We start from the raw sequence: 16,625 nt of genomic DNA on the forward strand, positions 1-16,625 counted from the left end.
ATAACCTGGCCACTAAGGGCAACTTTAACAACACAAAAGGATGATGGATGGAGTGCTGACATCTTTCAAACACTCACCCCCAGTCACAGATCTGGGTTAAATCCATGGTTCTTTTGCTCACGAAGCTCTCCCTGTTTGGACCCAGTCATATGCAAATCAGTCTTGACCCTGCTCCCATGGGAACAGTCCAGTTCGTACTGCCAAGCCAAGTCCTCCCTGAACTGGAAACAAGCATCCTGGGACTGGTTTCAGGGCATCACCCCTCCTCAGCCAGGGTAGATTGATTTCAGTGGCACTGTGAGCAAGGGACCCACATCTGGGCATACCCTGGCCACTCCTGACATCTATATTCCAGGAAAGAAATTTTAGACCTTTGTTTTTACCAGAAATGAAACTACTCCTTTGAGTTTGCAGACCATGCAATCCTTCTGCGATAGGAGTAAGAGTTTGGTTCATACTTAAAACATCAACTTGTGTAGAACCTGGATCTATAAAAATGTGTCAGCTATCCAGCCATTCAAAATTATGTGTGGGGCCAAGAGGAGCAAAGTTTTTTGTTAAGTCCAAGTTAAAACACAAGTTTGGTAGAGGCCTGACCAAATGATTACTAATTTTATCATGATCTACGATATGAAGATGGGGCGGTGGTCAATAGATGTATCCAAGTGGGAGGTTCTGAATTCTTCTGGGCAATTTTTTCAAACAGTTTAATCTTATAGTAATATTTCAACAAGGTTTGGTCTACTAAAATTCATGATTACACAGGCCCCTGTAGATTGTTTAGGTTCTTTGCTCTTTCAGTCCAAACTTCTTTTGGAAAGTATTTCCTTCTTTAGAACACTATGTTAACCCACAATTTTCCCTAACCCAGTGAGCACTCTTCTGGATCAGGTCCAAGCCATCTTCTTTCTGTGTAGCGTTTAAAGGAGGGACTGATTCAAGTTCAATGATACAGGGAGTAGATTCTAGGAGGAGTTGTTGTTAAGTATCTCCTTTCCCTTGAGACAAGCATTTTGGTTTATTGAACGGGGAGGAGACGTCAGGGTTTTACTTTCCCTTACCATTTGAAGTAGTTTTAAGTGTGTAGGATCCACAATAGACTGGAATCAGATTTATAATGTGGCAAAATAAGTGGACCATGCTTTTCCATTCTCAAGACACTCGCAACAGATGTTTTTTGATGAGATGTTATGCTAGTGGAGTTGATTTTTTATCCTCTACCAATTTCAAGAAATCCTGGATTTCTTTAAAAACTCTTAGAATGTCATTTCAAGTAATGAAAGGATATTTTTGCTGTGATTTTCCAATTTATTATCTAGCATGTGTATTGCTACCAGTTCGCCCCCCTCCATGTGACTTGCGACACAACAGACTTGAAGCATTTACTTTGCTTATTTTAAAGACTGGCCATCAATTAATTTTCTTTTTCCAAGAGGCAGTGCATTTGCTATCACATGGCCACTACTAGGGGCACTTCTCTGGACAATGAGTTACGTTGTCCTTGAAAAAAGCTAAATTAGAAGTGTCAGTTTTACTGTATACCCTGCTGGCACTGCGGCATGAACCCCTGTGTTAGTCAGGTACCATGGTGTGCATCTCAGCAGATTTTACGTTACTTTGGTGGACGGAGTGATGACACGGACCAGAGTTTGCTCATGTAAATTGGAATGCGAGTTCATAAAAAGTGGAATGTGAGTTCAGAGAAAGTCACTGAATGCACCTATTCTCTCTTTTACAAGGTAGTTTTCAGTAGAAATTGCCCCCATTACAGTTGTCCGACAGTTATTTATAGATGTCGATCCATATACCGCCATTTCTTTTGCCCTTTTGGGTGACTTGACCCTCCTTTTACTGATGATGTACAATAAAGAAAAGAAAGGCCAACCTTAAGGTTTGGTACAAAAAGGAGCTTAATTATGCTTTATGTTGAAGGAGAGCTAGAGCTCTTCCTTCAAATCATCATGCAACAAGAGTAGGCCCAGCCCACCATCATCCAAGCTCAGAAGGGAGCAGACGGGCCGGTTCTTGGCCCAGTCTTCATATGTAACAGATGTCCCTCACCACCAGAGACCCTAGAGGTCCATGGTGTTCAGAGGAGCCCACTGTAACAAATGTCCTTTTGCTTGTTGAAATAGACAGCGGGTCAGGGGTTGCTGGGACATATATAACATGGAATTGCTAACATGAAACTTACTTCTCTAAGCTACAAAGTCACAACACTATTAACTCTTCTTAATACCCTCTGTGAAAAGAACCTTATTGTTGGTACTCAGAACGCATAGCTTGGCTGTGCCATCCTGCACTGTAAAAGTGTGATAAAAAGTGTAATCAACAAACATATATTGTGTGTTTTAATATTACTGAGGCCAAGTGATGCATCAAAATCATATTAACCAAGAAGCTTTTGCAAATAGAAAGGTAACAATATTATATGTGTGTTTAATATTGACTTTATCAATTGTTTATGCATTTATATTCATGTACCTTGAATGTGGTCTTATAATTAAAAGATGTATAATCACAGTTATTCATAATCATGTTACAGCTATGAAGAGAAATGTACATATATGATGCATTTTGAATACGAATTGAATATCATTCAAAGTTAGCTTGGCTGCAGGCCTAAAATATTGTTTCTCTTTGCTTAACCTTCAACATGGATGTTGCCTGTGTTGTATTATTCCTTATTTGCAGGTGTGTCTGCACAAGTCTAAAGTAAATGAAAGGCTTATTGTGTATTTGAGATAGTGGGGTACAATAGGATATGTTGGTAAGGAGCACTATTAAACTAGGAAAAGAAAGACTCCTCTGTGTGCACCAGGATCTGGGAGATACCCAAGGTCATCTCAAGTCTTCTTTCATGGGATGAAAGACTGATAGGAGTTGCAAATTCTAACTGAGCAAACTACTTATGTTGATGATGTGGCTTCACAAAGGTTCTACAAGGTCTAAATTAGTATTCAGATAGACTAGACAGACCCCATTTTCCCTTTGACTAGAACAGATTTCCTTGAGACCTCTCTATCCTTCATCTGGTTGAGTGGCTTTATGCTATGCATACCTCTCTATCAGAACTTCTACTGAGGTTTCTGCATGTTAACACTTTCCGACTATTTCTATTTGCCTTTATATCCTGTTAGAAATGGGGTCTTTGGTTGGCAGTCAGGTTACCCCCTGTCCAAGCAAGAACCATCACTCTAGTCAGGGTAAAAGAGAATCACCCTCAGCTAACCCCTGATCTTCGGGTCACGATCCAGCCACAGATCAGAGTTGCGTCGATCTTTTTTCCGCTCGGCAGTCGGTGCATGGATTTCTTACTTTTGGGCTGCCAGCTTCTCCTTTCAGGTCCCCAGGAACTGGATGGGCACCACTTGGCAGGGTAGGAGTCTCTCCAGAGACTCCAGGTGCTGGCAGAGAGAAGTCTTTGCTGTCTCTGAGACTTCAAACAACAGGAGGCAAGTTCTAAGTCAAGCCCTTGGAGAGTTCTTCACAAGAAGGAAGGTAACACAAAGTCCAGTCTTTGTCCTCTTACTCTGTCAGAAGCAGCAACTGCAGAATACCTCCACAAAGCAGAGTCACAGGCAGGGCAGCTCTTCAGCTCTTCTCCAGGCAGAGGTTCCTCTTGGTTTCCAGAAGTGTTCTAAAGTCTGTGGTTTTGGGTGTCCTTCATATACCCATTTTCTCCTTTGAAGTCGGCCTACTTCAAAGCAAAGTCTCTTTTGATTGTGAACTCCTGCCTTGCTCAGGCCAGGCCCCAGACACACACCAGGGAGTTGGAGACTGCACTGGGTGAGGGCAGGCACAGCCCTTTCAGGTGTGAGTGACAACTTCTCCCCTCCCTCCTAGTACAGATGGCTCATTAGGAAATGCAGACTACACCCCAGCTCCTTTTGTGTCATTGTCTAGTGAGAGGTGCAACCAGCCCAACTGTCAAACTCATTCAGACAGGGAATCTTCAAACAGGCAGAGTCACAGAAATGGTATAAGCAAGAAAATGCTCACTTTCTAAAAGTGGCATTTTCAAACACACAGGCGGTCATTCGCCCGCCATTTGGACGCTCCACGTTCAAAAGACCGCGGAGGCCATTCTGGCTTTCCCGCTGGGCCGGCGGGCGCCTGCCAAGGGAGAGCCCGCCGGCCCAGCGGGAAAGGCCCTGCAACCCAGAAGCCGGCTCCGAATGGAGCCGGCGGTGTTGCAGGGGTGCGCCGGGTGCAGTTGCACCCGTCGCGATTTTCACTGTCTGCTAAGCAGACAGTGAAAACCATGCTGGGGCCCTGTTAGGGGGCCCCTGCACTGCCAGTGGCATGGGCAGTGCAGGGGCCCCCAGGGGACCCACAACACCCGTTCTCGCCATCCTGTTCCTGGCGGTAAAAACCGCCAGAAACAGGGTGGCGGGAAGGGGGTCGGAATCTCCATGGCCGCGCTGCTTGCAGCGCCGCCATGGAGATTCAGCTCAGACAGGGGAAATCCGGCGGGAAACCGCCGGATCCCCTTTTCTGACCGCGGCTTTACCGCCGCGGTCAGAATGGGCAGGGAAGCACCGCCAGCCTGTTGGCGGTGCTTCTGTGGTCATCCACCCTGGCGGTTGATGACCGCCAGGGTTGGAATGACCCCCACAATCTTAAAATCAACTTTACTAAAAGATGTATTTTTAAATTGTGAGCTCAGAGACCCCAAACTCCACATGTCTATCCGCTCCCAAAGGGAATCTACACTTTAATCAGATTTAAAGGTAACTCTCATGTTAACCTATGAGAGGGACAGGCCTTGCAACAGTGAAAAACTAATTTAGCAATATTTCACTGTCAGGACATATAAAACACATTACTATGGCCCTTATCATGACATTGATGGTAACTCCTGCTTACCGCCATGCCGACTGCTGCCAACATACCGACGCGGTGGCGGTTTACCGCTACCCATATTATGGAACACACTTAGCAATCCATCACTATACAGGCACACACACAAGTCCGCCAGCCCAAAGGTCAGTGATAAACTGGCGGTAGCAAAACCCACACTGTTACGCCAACAGAACTATGCCCACAGCATTATGACCCACAAATCACAGCAGCGGACATTCAACTACGGTAAACCATTGGCGGTACACCCGGCTGCTCTCAAAATACACACACACAAACAAAACAACAACCCATTGGACAATTTGAATAACACACACCTGACACACATACACACACCACTATAAAACACACACCCACACTACCCACAGCCCCTTACGATTCAAAAATATTGCCAACTGAGAGAGACAGACCAAGAGCACCGACAGAACCGGAGCCTCAAAACACCATCCACGCACCTTAAAGCACACACCCCAACACATCACCCCACACATCCTCACACACCACTCACACCACACCCATGGCACCACAAAGACACCCCAGGTTCTCAAAGGAGGAGCTAAGGGTCATGGTGGAGGAAATCATCAGGGTAGAGCCACAGCTATTCAGATCACAGGTGCAGCAGACATCCATTGTGGACAGGGTCAACGCCATGGGACAGCACCCCAGAACAAGGGATGACATCAGGAAGAGGTGGAACGACCTACGGGGGAAGGTGTGTTCTGTGGTAGCAAGACACCAGATAGCAGTACAGATGACTGGCGGTGGACCCCCACCTCCTTTCCCACAACTAACAACATGGGAGGAGCAAGTCTTGGCAATACTGCATCCTGAGGGCCTGGCAGGAGTAGCAGGAGGACTGGATTCTGGTAAGTCAAATCTTTACTACTTTCACCCCCTACCTGCATGCCATCACATACCCCCACCCTCACCCTCACTCCCATCACTCCACCACCTCCCACACACCCCACCATCACAACCCACCCCTCCAACCAGGCTCTGCATGCAACACAATGCATGGACCCCCATCACAGCCCTGCATGGACACCCATCAACAAGGCCTACACATTTGAGGCAATCACCTAGCCCACCCAATCACTACTCACTCAAGCCTAAGCTGCCAGGACAATAACAACCATACAGGGCAACACATCCATGCACAAGATGGCACACACAGAAACAATAACACTACATTTACATCCCCACAGGTCTCCCATCCAACGTTACAGGAGAGGAGGTGCCAGCAACATCCAGTCCCACCACTGAAGAGGCCCACAGTGATGACAGCAGCTCTGGACGCCTGGAACTGGATGACCAACCTGGCCCATCAGGGACCTCCGGACAGTCGGTTACCCAGTCACAGTCCCATACCTCCACAGAGCCTCCCCCTCAGGAAACAGCACCACAGCACCCACCCAGCCGGCCCATACCACTGTCCCCAGGACACGTCAATCAGCAATGTGTCCACCATTACAGGGACCCCAGGCCACCCCACAAACACAGGACGAACAGGGACCTGGGGTCAGTGGCAGTGGGCACCCGGTCCAGGGGACAGAGGCACAGGACAACAGGGAAGCTGGGAGGACTGCTGTGTGACAAGGGGAGGACAGGTACAGGGAACTAACTCTACAGGAGGCACTCGCCAATATTCTGGGAGCTTATCACCATTTCCAGGAGACGATGGGCCAGATACTGGCCACGTTGCAGAAGACCCAGCGGCTGCAGGAGAGACAGTACCTGGGGATCAGGGAGGGCCTGAGAGACATCCACATCAGGCTGGTCACCATTGCAGGGGTGCTGGCAGACATGGCCAATACCACAAGGGAGGCAGTGGCACACCAACAGGCCCCTGATACTAGCCACACTGATGAACAGCCCTCCACCTCCGCTGACGCTAGTGGACAGGAGGCCCCGCCACAGGAACAACAGGCCACCATCACCACTCACCCTGCAGAAGGAGAACCACCCCTGCAAACGGTCCCTGCGATCCAAGCAGAAGCCAGAGACTATTGCCAAGACCCCCGCCAGGAATAAACGCTCTTCTGAATGTCACCCTTGTGTCCCACTATGTCACCCTGCCCACCTTGAATTGCCATTGCTCCACTTTCTATGCCCCCTTGGAAAATGCACCTGTGATACAAAAACACTGGAGCTTTACCCTGGACTCTCCTCCACCTCCACCCCAGCCCATTGCAATACCCCATCAACCTATTAGCAGATTAACACCCTTGTAAAAAATACAATTATGGAGTCTGTCAATTGATTGAACTATGTATTCGTTTAACAAGCTGTACACATTGCAATTCAACTGTACAGTAATATATACATAGGAATGACCTGTAGTTGGCTGAAGTCAACACACCAGGAGTGGGGCACAGATATCTGAAAATAGACATGTCAAAGGGTACAGTAAGTGGCCATAGAAGTGGGAAAATCAGCCTACCAGTGACAATGTCCAACACAAAACTGTCAATGGAAGGTGAAGTTACAGTGTCTTACCTGTGTGTCACTGGAAGTACTGTCGTATGATTGCTGTTCTGTTGTCCTCATCCTTATCCTCTGCCTCCTCTTCGGCACTTTCCACAGGGTCCACTGCTGCCACAAGCCCATCTTCAGCCTCATCCTCCTGCAGAAAAGGCACCTGGTGTCTCAAGGCAAGGTTGTGCAACATACAGCATGCCACGATGATCTGGCAGATCTTCTTGGGTGAGTAGCACAGGGAACCAACCACCTGTTAGATGGAGGCACTGAAACCTGGCCTTCAGGAGGCCGAATGTCCTCTCGATTGTTCTTCTTGTTTGCCCATGTGCCTCATTGTAACGTTCCTCTGCCCTTGCCCTGGGATTCCTCACAGGGGTCAGTAGCCATGAGAGGTTGGGGTAACCTGAGTCACCTGCAAATATCGAGGTATACCTGTTAGCCAAACACTAATGCTTAGGGCCAACCCCATACCAAAACACCAACATATACTGGGTGGGAACCATAGGCTCACCTATTAGCCACACCCGGTGCCTCTGGATTTGAGCCATCACATATGGTACGCTGCTATTCCTCAGGATAAATGCATCATGCACAGACCTAGGATACTTTTCATTGACATGGGAGATGTACTTGTCCGCCAGGCACACTATCTGCACATTCATCGAGTGAAAGCTCTTTCAATTTCTGAACACTTGTTCATTTCTCCGGGGGGGACAAATGCTATATGTGTACCATCAATTGCCACAATAATGTTGGGGATATGTCCCATTGCATAGAAGTCGGCTTTCACTGTGGCCAAATCCTCCACCTGGGGGAAAACAATGTAGCTGTTCATGTGTTTAATCAGAGCAGACAACACTCTGGTCAGCACTATTGAGAACACTGGCTGTGACATTCCTGCTGCCAAGCTCATTGTCACTTGGAAAGAACCAGTTGTCAAGAAATGGGGCACAGATAGCGCCTGCACAAGAGGGGGAATCCCAATGGGCTGACGGATACCAGATATCAGGTCTGGCTCCAATTGGGCACACAGCTCTTGGATTGTGGCCCTGTCAAATCTGTAGGTGAGGATAAGGTGCCTGTCCTCCATAGTTGCCAAGTCCACCAGAGGTCTGTACACAGGGGAATATCTCCATCTCCTATTCATCTGCAGCGGTTGCAATCTAGGGGGCAAAACGGGGAGCAACAGGTCAGTATTCCACATTTCCAAACTGTACACTGCATTGCATGTTGTGACTGAAACAGTATGTTGTTGGATTGGCCCAAATGGTGCCTATGTGTACTGTGACGCAGTTAGGTACGATGGCCTGCCCCCTAATGAAATGGCGTCCCGCCTGTCCTGTGTGGATGGACAGGTGGAAATTAGGTAATGCCGCTGACATGGTGCGCCATTACTGGAGGCAGTTGAGTACCGCCGTGCAACTCCTCATTGGTTGTCATTGGGCCCGATGGGTTACAGTGGCCAATGGTGGTGTATGCCGGCAGTGACAGTACGCAGCGCCAGAGACATGACCGCCTTTTTCTATCTGTTCTCTGACTTGCTATCTGACCTTCAACAGGAGCGGACCTACACTGAAAGTGCTGTTGTGACCTGTGTCTGGAACCAACCATGGCTTGAGTCACTGGGGAATGGGCACCTGCCTTCACTGCTGCGGAGTTGGAGAGACTGGTGGATGGGGTCCTACCCCAGTATCGAATGCTGTATGGGCCTCCAGACCAACAGGTGAGTACACTGTGAGCACGATGCATGGGACATGAATGCATGGATTGCTGTGTGTGAGGGCCTCGTGTAAGGGGGGTTGGTGGTGGAAGGGTCCTGGGCAGCGTGCTGCATGTATGGTGGTCAATATCTGTGCGTAAGGGGAAGTGAGGGATAAGGTGGGCCATGAGTGTAACTGGCCGGACGGTATGGCTGATACCTTTTTCTATGTTTATTTGTCTGCAGGTCAGTGCCCATCTGAAAAAGGGTATATGGCGTGCCATCGCCAAGGACGTGTGGACCCTGGGGATCTATGGCAGGCGGAGTACCCATTCTCACAAACGGTGGGAGGACCTGAGACACTCAGCACAGAAGGCGGGGGCCCAGCTGGGGATGGCCTCCCAATGAGGTAGGGGTGCCCGTCGAATCCTGAATCCCCCCTAGATAGCCTGAATACTGGCGGTGGGCTATCCGGGTGCTTGAGGGCATCACAGCAGGCACAAGGGGGTGAGTTTCCAAATCTACAACTTGTGTGTGGTGGGATGGTCTCAGGTGGGGGATGTGGGCCTGTGGGTGCCCCTAGGCCAGGCTGGACATTGCAGGGTAGGTCCCATGTTGGGCAGGGGCTGATGAACACCACCTCCTACAAAGCTAGTAGGCATCCACTACCGGGCAGGGGTCTGTGGGTCTCAGGTATGCTGCTTTTGGCGTTAGGGATTCCTGTCCTTGGGCTGGTGTCTAGCATTGTGACTGATAGTGAATTGCATAGTGCATAGGCCTGTTCCCTGTGTGAGTGTGCTGTGTATGCCAACAGTGGTGTTGGTGAAGCAATTGACCAAGTGTATCCTTTGTCTCCCCCCCTTTTTGTTTTGTCACCCTGTCCTTGTGTGCATTAACATTATCTGGTGGAGGAGCAGAGGCACCGGCGATGGATGGAGCTGGATCCCACATGGGCAAGGAGGCCGAATCCACGGACGGTCAGGGCACCAGTGGGACTGAGGGTGAGGGGAGCACCAAAGTGGAGACAAGAGGGGACAATTCGGACAGTGATACCTCCTAAGATGGAAGCTCCGTGGTGGTGGCGGGCACCTCTGTGGCCTCCCCAACTACAGATACAGCCGCCACTCCTGTACCAGCACCGCCCTCCCAGCAGCCCCTCAGCAGGATTCCCATGCCCGCTCACCCAGGAGGGTGGGCATCTCCTTCGCCCCAGGCACCTCAGGCCCTGCCCCAGTTAGCCCTGCTGCCCTGGGTGAGGAGGCTATTGACCTCCTGTGATCCATCTCTGTTGGGCAGTTAACCATAGTGAATGCCATCCAGGGGCTGGCAGCCCATTTGCAAAAAACAAATGCATTCCTGGAGGGGAAGAATCCATCCAGTGGAAGAAGCTATCCACTCACCCCCTACTTGCCAGGATGAAGCACACTGGGTGCAAAGCCCCCTCCAGAACCAGTGGAAGAAGCCACTCACTTGAGAGACTGCGGCTTTGCACTCCCCAGGACCAAGCAATGGGCAGACCATCCACTAGAGAGACTGTGGCTTTGCATTCCCCAGGACCAAGAAGTGGGCAGACCACCCACTAGAGAGACTGTGGCTTTGCACTCCCCAGGACAGAGTGATGGGCATGTTGCCCCCTCCAGGACCAGTGGTGTTGTTCCATCTTCCAGCTGAGGTGCCCTCCGTTCCCCATCCCCCTGAGGTGCCTGTGTATTTTGGACCTGATGCCCCTGCAGTGTTCTCTCCTTGTTGTTGCAGAAGTCATGTGGGGCCTTGGCCTACGTGATGTGGACCTCTAGCCCACGGACATTGTGGACTGGGCTGTGTCCCTCCATTTGTATACATGTAAATACTGTTTTTTATTTTGAAGCACAATTTTCTAGCATTTTCTCTTATTACACTCACTTTAATCAATTCCTTTTGTCCTTGCATTATTCCTGAGGGGTACGGGGTGAATATGTAATGTTATTGCATCTGTTTGTGTGTATGGTGTTGGGGGTGGGGGTGTTGCGTGTGTGTGTCACTTTCTTTTTCCTCCCCCCTCCCTTGTCTGCTATGCGGCAGTACTCACTGTGGTCATCTTTGCAGGAGTTGGTATTTATGGTGAAGAAGGAGATAGACAAGCATGGGGAGCACCTGCAACTCGGGCTCCATGGTGGCTTGGTTCTTCCTTGTTTCTCCAGAGGTGAGTTGTTTCCCTTCTGTGCACTGTTTCCGCCGTGCTTTTGATGTCATTGGTACCGCCTCAGAAAAGGTGGCAGATAGGCCTGTTGTAATATAGTGGGCGGTACATTGTCTTCCACCTGGCTGTTGGTGGTTACCGCCGGGATGCTTGTTGCTACTGCTGTGGCAGTCAGTGTGTTAAAGTGGCTGTCTGTGTGAGCGGTGTCCACCGTGGTCATAATTACATTTTTGTTACTGCTGGCCTGTTGGTAGTATTACCGCTGCTTTATCACCGACAGCCAGGGTTATAATGAGGGCCTATATGTCCTACCTTAACCATACACTGCAACCTGCCCTTGGGGCTACCTTAGGGGTGTCTTACATGTAAGAAAAGGGAAGGTTTAGGCCTGGCAAGTGGGTACACTTGCCAAGTCAAATTTACAGTTAAAACTGCACCCACAGACACTGCAGTGGCAGGTCTGAGACATGATTACAGAGCTACTCATGTGGGTGGCACAACCAGTGCTGCAGGCCCACTAGTGGCATTTGGTTTACAGGCCCTGGGCACTTCTAGTGCCATATACTAAGGACTTACTAGTAAATCAAATATGCCAATCATGGATACGCCAACTACATACACATTTTGTATAGGAGCACTTGCACTTCAGTACTGGTCAGCAGGGGTAAAGTGCCCAGAGTAACAAAAACAGCAAAAACAGAGTCCAACACACATCAACAACCTGGGAAACAGAGGCAAAAAGTTAAGGGAGACCACGCCAAGAAGCAAAAGTCTAACATATCCCATGAGAGATAGTTACCATTTCCCCTATAGCTCAGTTAGGATGTTTAGATTAAATTAATTTTCAAATGATTAGACTAGAAGACTGATTTGTACACTGACCACCAGATTCTATTTCTCATTTTTTGTATTGAGAACCTTGTATGCCTTATGTTTGTACAGTTTATCCTGATTCAATGCTTTACTTCATCTTTGGTGATTGTGTACTTACAAGGCATGTTCTTGGGACTTATTTATATAGGTTTGGCCTTATATTTGTAATAAACCTTTGAACGTTATTTTCCCACTCATAGATTTAAGGTGGGATCAAATAGGTTACACTGTTAAGTCATTTGAAATGTTTATTTTAACTCCCTTCATCCCTCCAAATTCCTAAAAAAAGTCCCTCACGTCAATTAAAATTAGAAAGTGGGCCAGAGGCTTCTCAGTACTTAATTTGGGGAATTTGTATATGTTGGGAATTCGTGCACTTGTGAAATAGCCCTGCAATAATGTCATGAAGTGGCACAACCAGTACATGCCAAGTGAAAAACACAAAGAACTCTGCTGCATGATTGTTCTTACCTTCAATAAATCAGGCACACCTACAGGACTGGTGGTTCTCTTCACGCCTCGCTGCACTCTTTGAATACAGATACCTCGCCTCTTGTTAGAAAACAGTCCAGTCGCAGCTCCCGTTAGAACAGCATTCCAGTCGCAACTCGGAAGGGGTAAAACTTGAGGTAAGGCAAAGAAACATTCCCTGTAACTACAATGTGTTACATAGCGGAGAACTGTATTAAATAATACTAATATCGGTCTGCTGTGTGCTGATAAATAGCTATGTTTTAATTTAAAAATAAATAAATAAAAGACTCTTTTAAAGTTAGGATGCTGTTTTATGCCTAAGCAGGTACATCAAGTTTGCAACAGCATTTTACATGAAGATTATTGGGATGACAAAGGTCAGCAAAAAAAGAAACATTTTACCATGAGCGAGCACCCATGTGAACTCTAATCAACGACTATGGAAGTGCAAAATCTAATTTCCCCTTCCCACCCACGAGCCTCCCCACCCCCGAAGCGGTCTTTATGACTTGGGGGCATGTGGCACATGCAGGCATGGGGCAAGAATGTTGCTCCAGGTAAAATATATTGTTCCCACCAGAGTGCCACCCCCTCAGTAAGAAAATGACTGTTTTCAGGGATTCCAAGCTATTAGTATTTGATGCCACTGAGCGACGTTACTCTAAGGCTGTTGCTTTACATTGCCGCACAGGATCTCTGGCCCTGGGCACATCTGAAGAGCAGCCGGAACTTATGCGGCTGTACGTGGCTGCATGTTGTTCTGTCTCCACTATGTTGATCCATAGCAGGAGTGACAACGCTTTTAACTGCGGCCGGGTTGCAATTTTTCCTGTAGCCAGTGGGCCAACTGAGCGAACAAATGGTACGAGCCCGACTGAACTGAAAAGGACATGTTTAGATGGGGTCAGATTTTGCATGTTCTACCCACTATTTGTCAGTAACTGATTCAAATTTTACAGATTTTATTCAGAGGCGTGTCTGAGTGGATATTCTGTAACTGAGAACTGGAGTTGTTTGTGAAGTGGGATACCTGAGCTTTACAGACATTTTCAGGCCCTCGCTGCACTTGTTAGGTCACGCTATCCTGTCCTGTTCCTTAGCTAAAAAATACTCCAGGTCCTTGTGTTCACTCTTCAATTAATGCATATCTATGGAATTCGTTTACTGGAAACTTTTTTGCAGAGTCAGGCAGCTCAATCGTAGTGTTAGACTGCCTTCTTCCTAGTGATACCTTTCTACTGCAGGTTCTAATCCCAGTGAGGCAGCTCGGTGGGTTAACGCATTTGCTATACATCCTACTGGTTATGATCTGATCCTAAAAATATTTTAGTGGCTTAAGGCCCTGCTGCGAACAACTCCATGTTTATCAGAGCGGAGTAAGATTTAATGTTGCCAGAGCTTCATTTTTTAGAATATTTTAGTAATCACTGAAAACAATTTCGTTCGTATTAGATGATAATTAAAAAGGTATTTAATGGTATAGTTACATACATGTATAGTATAATGAATATAACAGAGCGATGGAAGGCAGGGCTTGCTATTTCTTCTCTCTCTCTTATTCTTTGAAAATCCTTTAATTAGTACAGTCTTCATACCCCATTATCTCCTCAAAATACCTGTGAGAGCCAGTACAGCACAAACATGTCGCAGAGGAATAGGATTCAGGAATGAAGCGCACATTTACTTTGAAGGTGGGATTTGAACCAGGTGTAGGGTAGAGTAGGGTATGTTGGCATTCTACAATAAAGACAACCAGTGGTTTCCAACCTGTGGTCGGTCCGCAAAGCTGCCTCAGGGAGTCCTCGACTGCTTAGAAAATTAATTAATTGTAAGAGGTTAATAAACTGTATATTAATAAAATGGCTAAATGTACATTGAAACAGTTTAAATATACAGCAAATGCCAAGGCATTTGCAATTGGAGGCTAAAAATGTAATTAGTATCCTCAGATTGATTTGTGAGACCAGTGCAGGTGCATCAAACAGAACACAGTATAGACAATGCATAGCTCAACTGCATTTAGAAAGCTCCACTGTTTTCTATTCTTTTTTTAATTTCTATTTGTTTGCAAATTAAAGAAAATGTGTGTATGTGCTTGATGAGTGCTTGTTTTTGTATTTTTGTGTGGATTGTTCAGCATTTCAAATTATCAACAATGTTTGGGCCAAAGTCCATGGCTTCCAGTAATTACTCAGTGGAGGGGTCCCTGGATTCCAACAATGATTCCGTTGGGGAACCTGGATTCCAGTGATGATAAAGTGGAGGTCCACAGAAGTCAAAAAGTTGGAAACAATTAAAGCAAACCATCTCATTATGGCCCTTTAGATGAAAGGTTCTGTATATCTTTTTCTACTCTGTCTGTATTTGTTGATTTAAGCTCCAGTTTGTGCCAGCACATTATTCATAGTCCATTTCACTTACCAACCCAATTTGGCATAGGTATTGTTTGAAAACCTGAATCCACGTCAACTAATGCCATTTCCTTCACGTGTACAAGATCTAGCACAAGGAAGTTCACTTCTTTAAAACTGAGGTCCTAATTTATGAGGCACTTGGCGCAATGCAGCACAGCAAGTGCCTTGCTATACTACCCTGCACCACTGGGAAAGGACAGAAATGTGAGATATGTACAAGATACTGCACAAGTTTGTCATCTACCCCTGCGCTAGTGCACAAATTGCTGTCTAGCACCAACACAGGTACCCTTGCACCATGGTGCAAGGATGCCTGCTTTGTGGGATGATTGTTTTTCTGCAGGAAGGGACACATAGAAAGAGGAAACAAATGGGGAGAAATAAAGAGATTTCTCCCCATTGCATAACGTTTACGCCACACCTGAGGTGGCATTGGAATCTGACAAACCTGGGCTTGCAAATCTGGGAATGCGTCAGAGTCCTTCGGTTTCCATGGGGTTTGCATGGGAACACCTCAAGCAACACCTATGGAATGCCCCTTTTACACAGTGTTATGCGTGAAAGGGGTCCATATTTACAAGGACATCAAAAGCCATTCAAGTTGGATTTCAGTGGCCTTGTAAATCTGGACTAGCCCTCTGCGCCACTGTAGCATTGAAAAAAAATGACGCTCCAGTGGTGCAGTGTGCCGCAAGGGCCTCGTAAATTAAGCCTTGAGTGTCCATCCTCCTTCATAAGTGCATGCAAGGATTTACTCCACCTAACACAAGAAAGGTGGCGTGAAAGTCAAAGCGGCAGGAAAGTGATTTTAGTTTGATATTTTGCTAAGAATTGATACATTATAATAAAAATGTGTCTGCATTTCCTCTTTATTTTAGGGCAGTGGTTCCCAACCTGTGGTGTTGGGGACCCCTGGGTGTCCGCGCAGTATACTCACGTGGTTCGCCACTGCTTAGAAAATGAAATAACATTAACAGTTTAAGTTCCTAGCTTTCAGTAATGACTCAGTGGGGGGGTTTCCCGGATTCCTAAAATAATGATTCAGTGGGGGTCCTCAGGTTCCAGTAATGATAAAGCTGGGGTACACAGAAGTCAAAAGTTTGGGAACCACTTCTTTAGGGTCTTATTTGCTCTTTGTGTTATGTCCGTTTTTACACACTACTTGCAAGGAGGATTGGTACACAGCAAATTTTAAGAATCAGGAAAATAATTATTGTTGGATATTGAGAAAGAACAAGGGCAAACCTAAGAACAGTTTGCTCGCATTTACAGTTCAATCTCTGTATTCAATTACAGTATTAACGATTTTTACTGGCTGAGATGTTGCTTCTGAGAAGAAATTAATTAATATTTTTTTACTTTTCTCCCATTCACATATTTTGTGATGTGGTATATTTGGAAACTGTAGTAGTTTTAAATAACTATTCAATAAAGATTGATGATCGATGACACAGCAGATCAATAAGACCCTCTGTACATATCATATGAAGTTATAACCAGAACTAGCTAAAGCGGCAATTAACAATCAAACATTATTTTTGACATCCATCAACAAAATCAATGATTTCCCATAAAAAATGTACAGCCAACCACAAAACGTGTTGTGATTTGTGTTTTACAGTGAATATTTGCGTATTTTCAACTG

General features: G+C 46.7%; 1 protein-coding gene across 1 annotated transcript in view; it reads left to right on the top strand.

Moving 5' to 3' along the window:
• Window positions 1-12,605: 12,605 nt before the first annotated feature.
• LOC138247419 (inducible metalloproteinase inhibitor protein-like) overlaps window positions 12,606-16,625 on the top strand; it is an 89,086-nt gene continuing 85,066 nt past the window's right edge. Inside the window, exon 1 of the mRNA XM_069202053.1 lies at window positions 12,606-12,721. The gene's annotated coding sequence lies outside the window, so the exon portion shown is untranslated. The remainder of the gene's footprint in view (window positions 12,722-16,625) is intronic.

Source organism: Pleurodeles waltl, chromosome 7 (genome assembly GCF_031143425.1).
Source record: "Pleurodeles waltl isolate 20211129_DDA chromosome 7, aPleWal1.hap1.20221129, whole genome shotgun sequence".
Classification (NCBI taxonomy): domain Eukaryota; kingdom Metazoa; phylum Chordata; class Amphibia; order Caudata; family Salamandridae; genus Pleurodeles; species Pleurodeles waltl.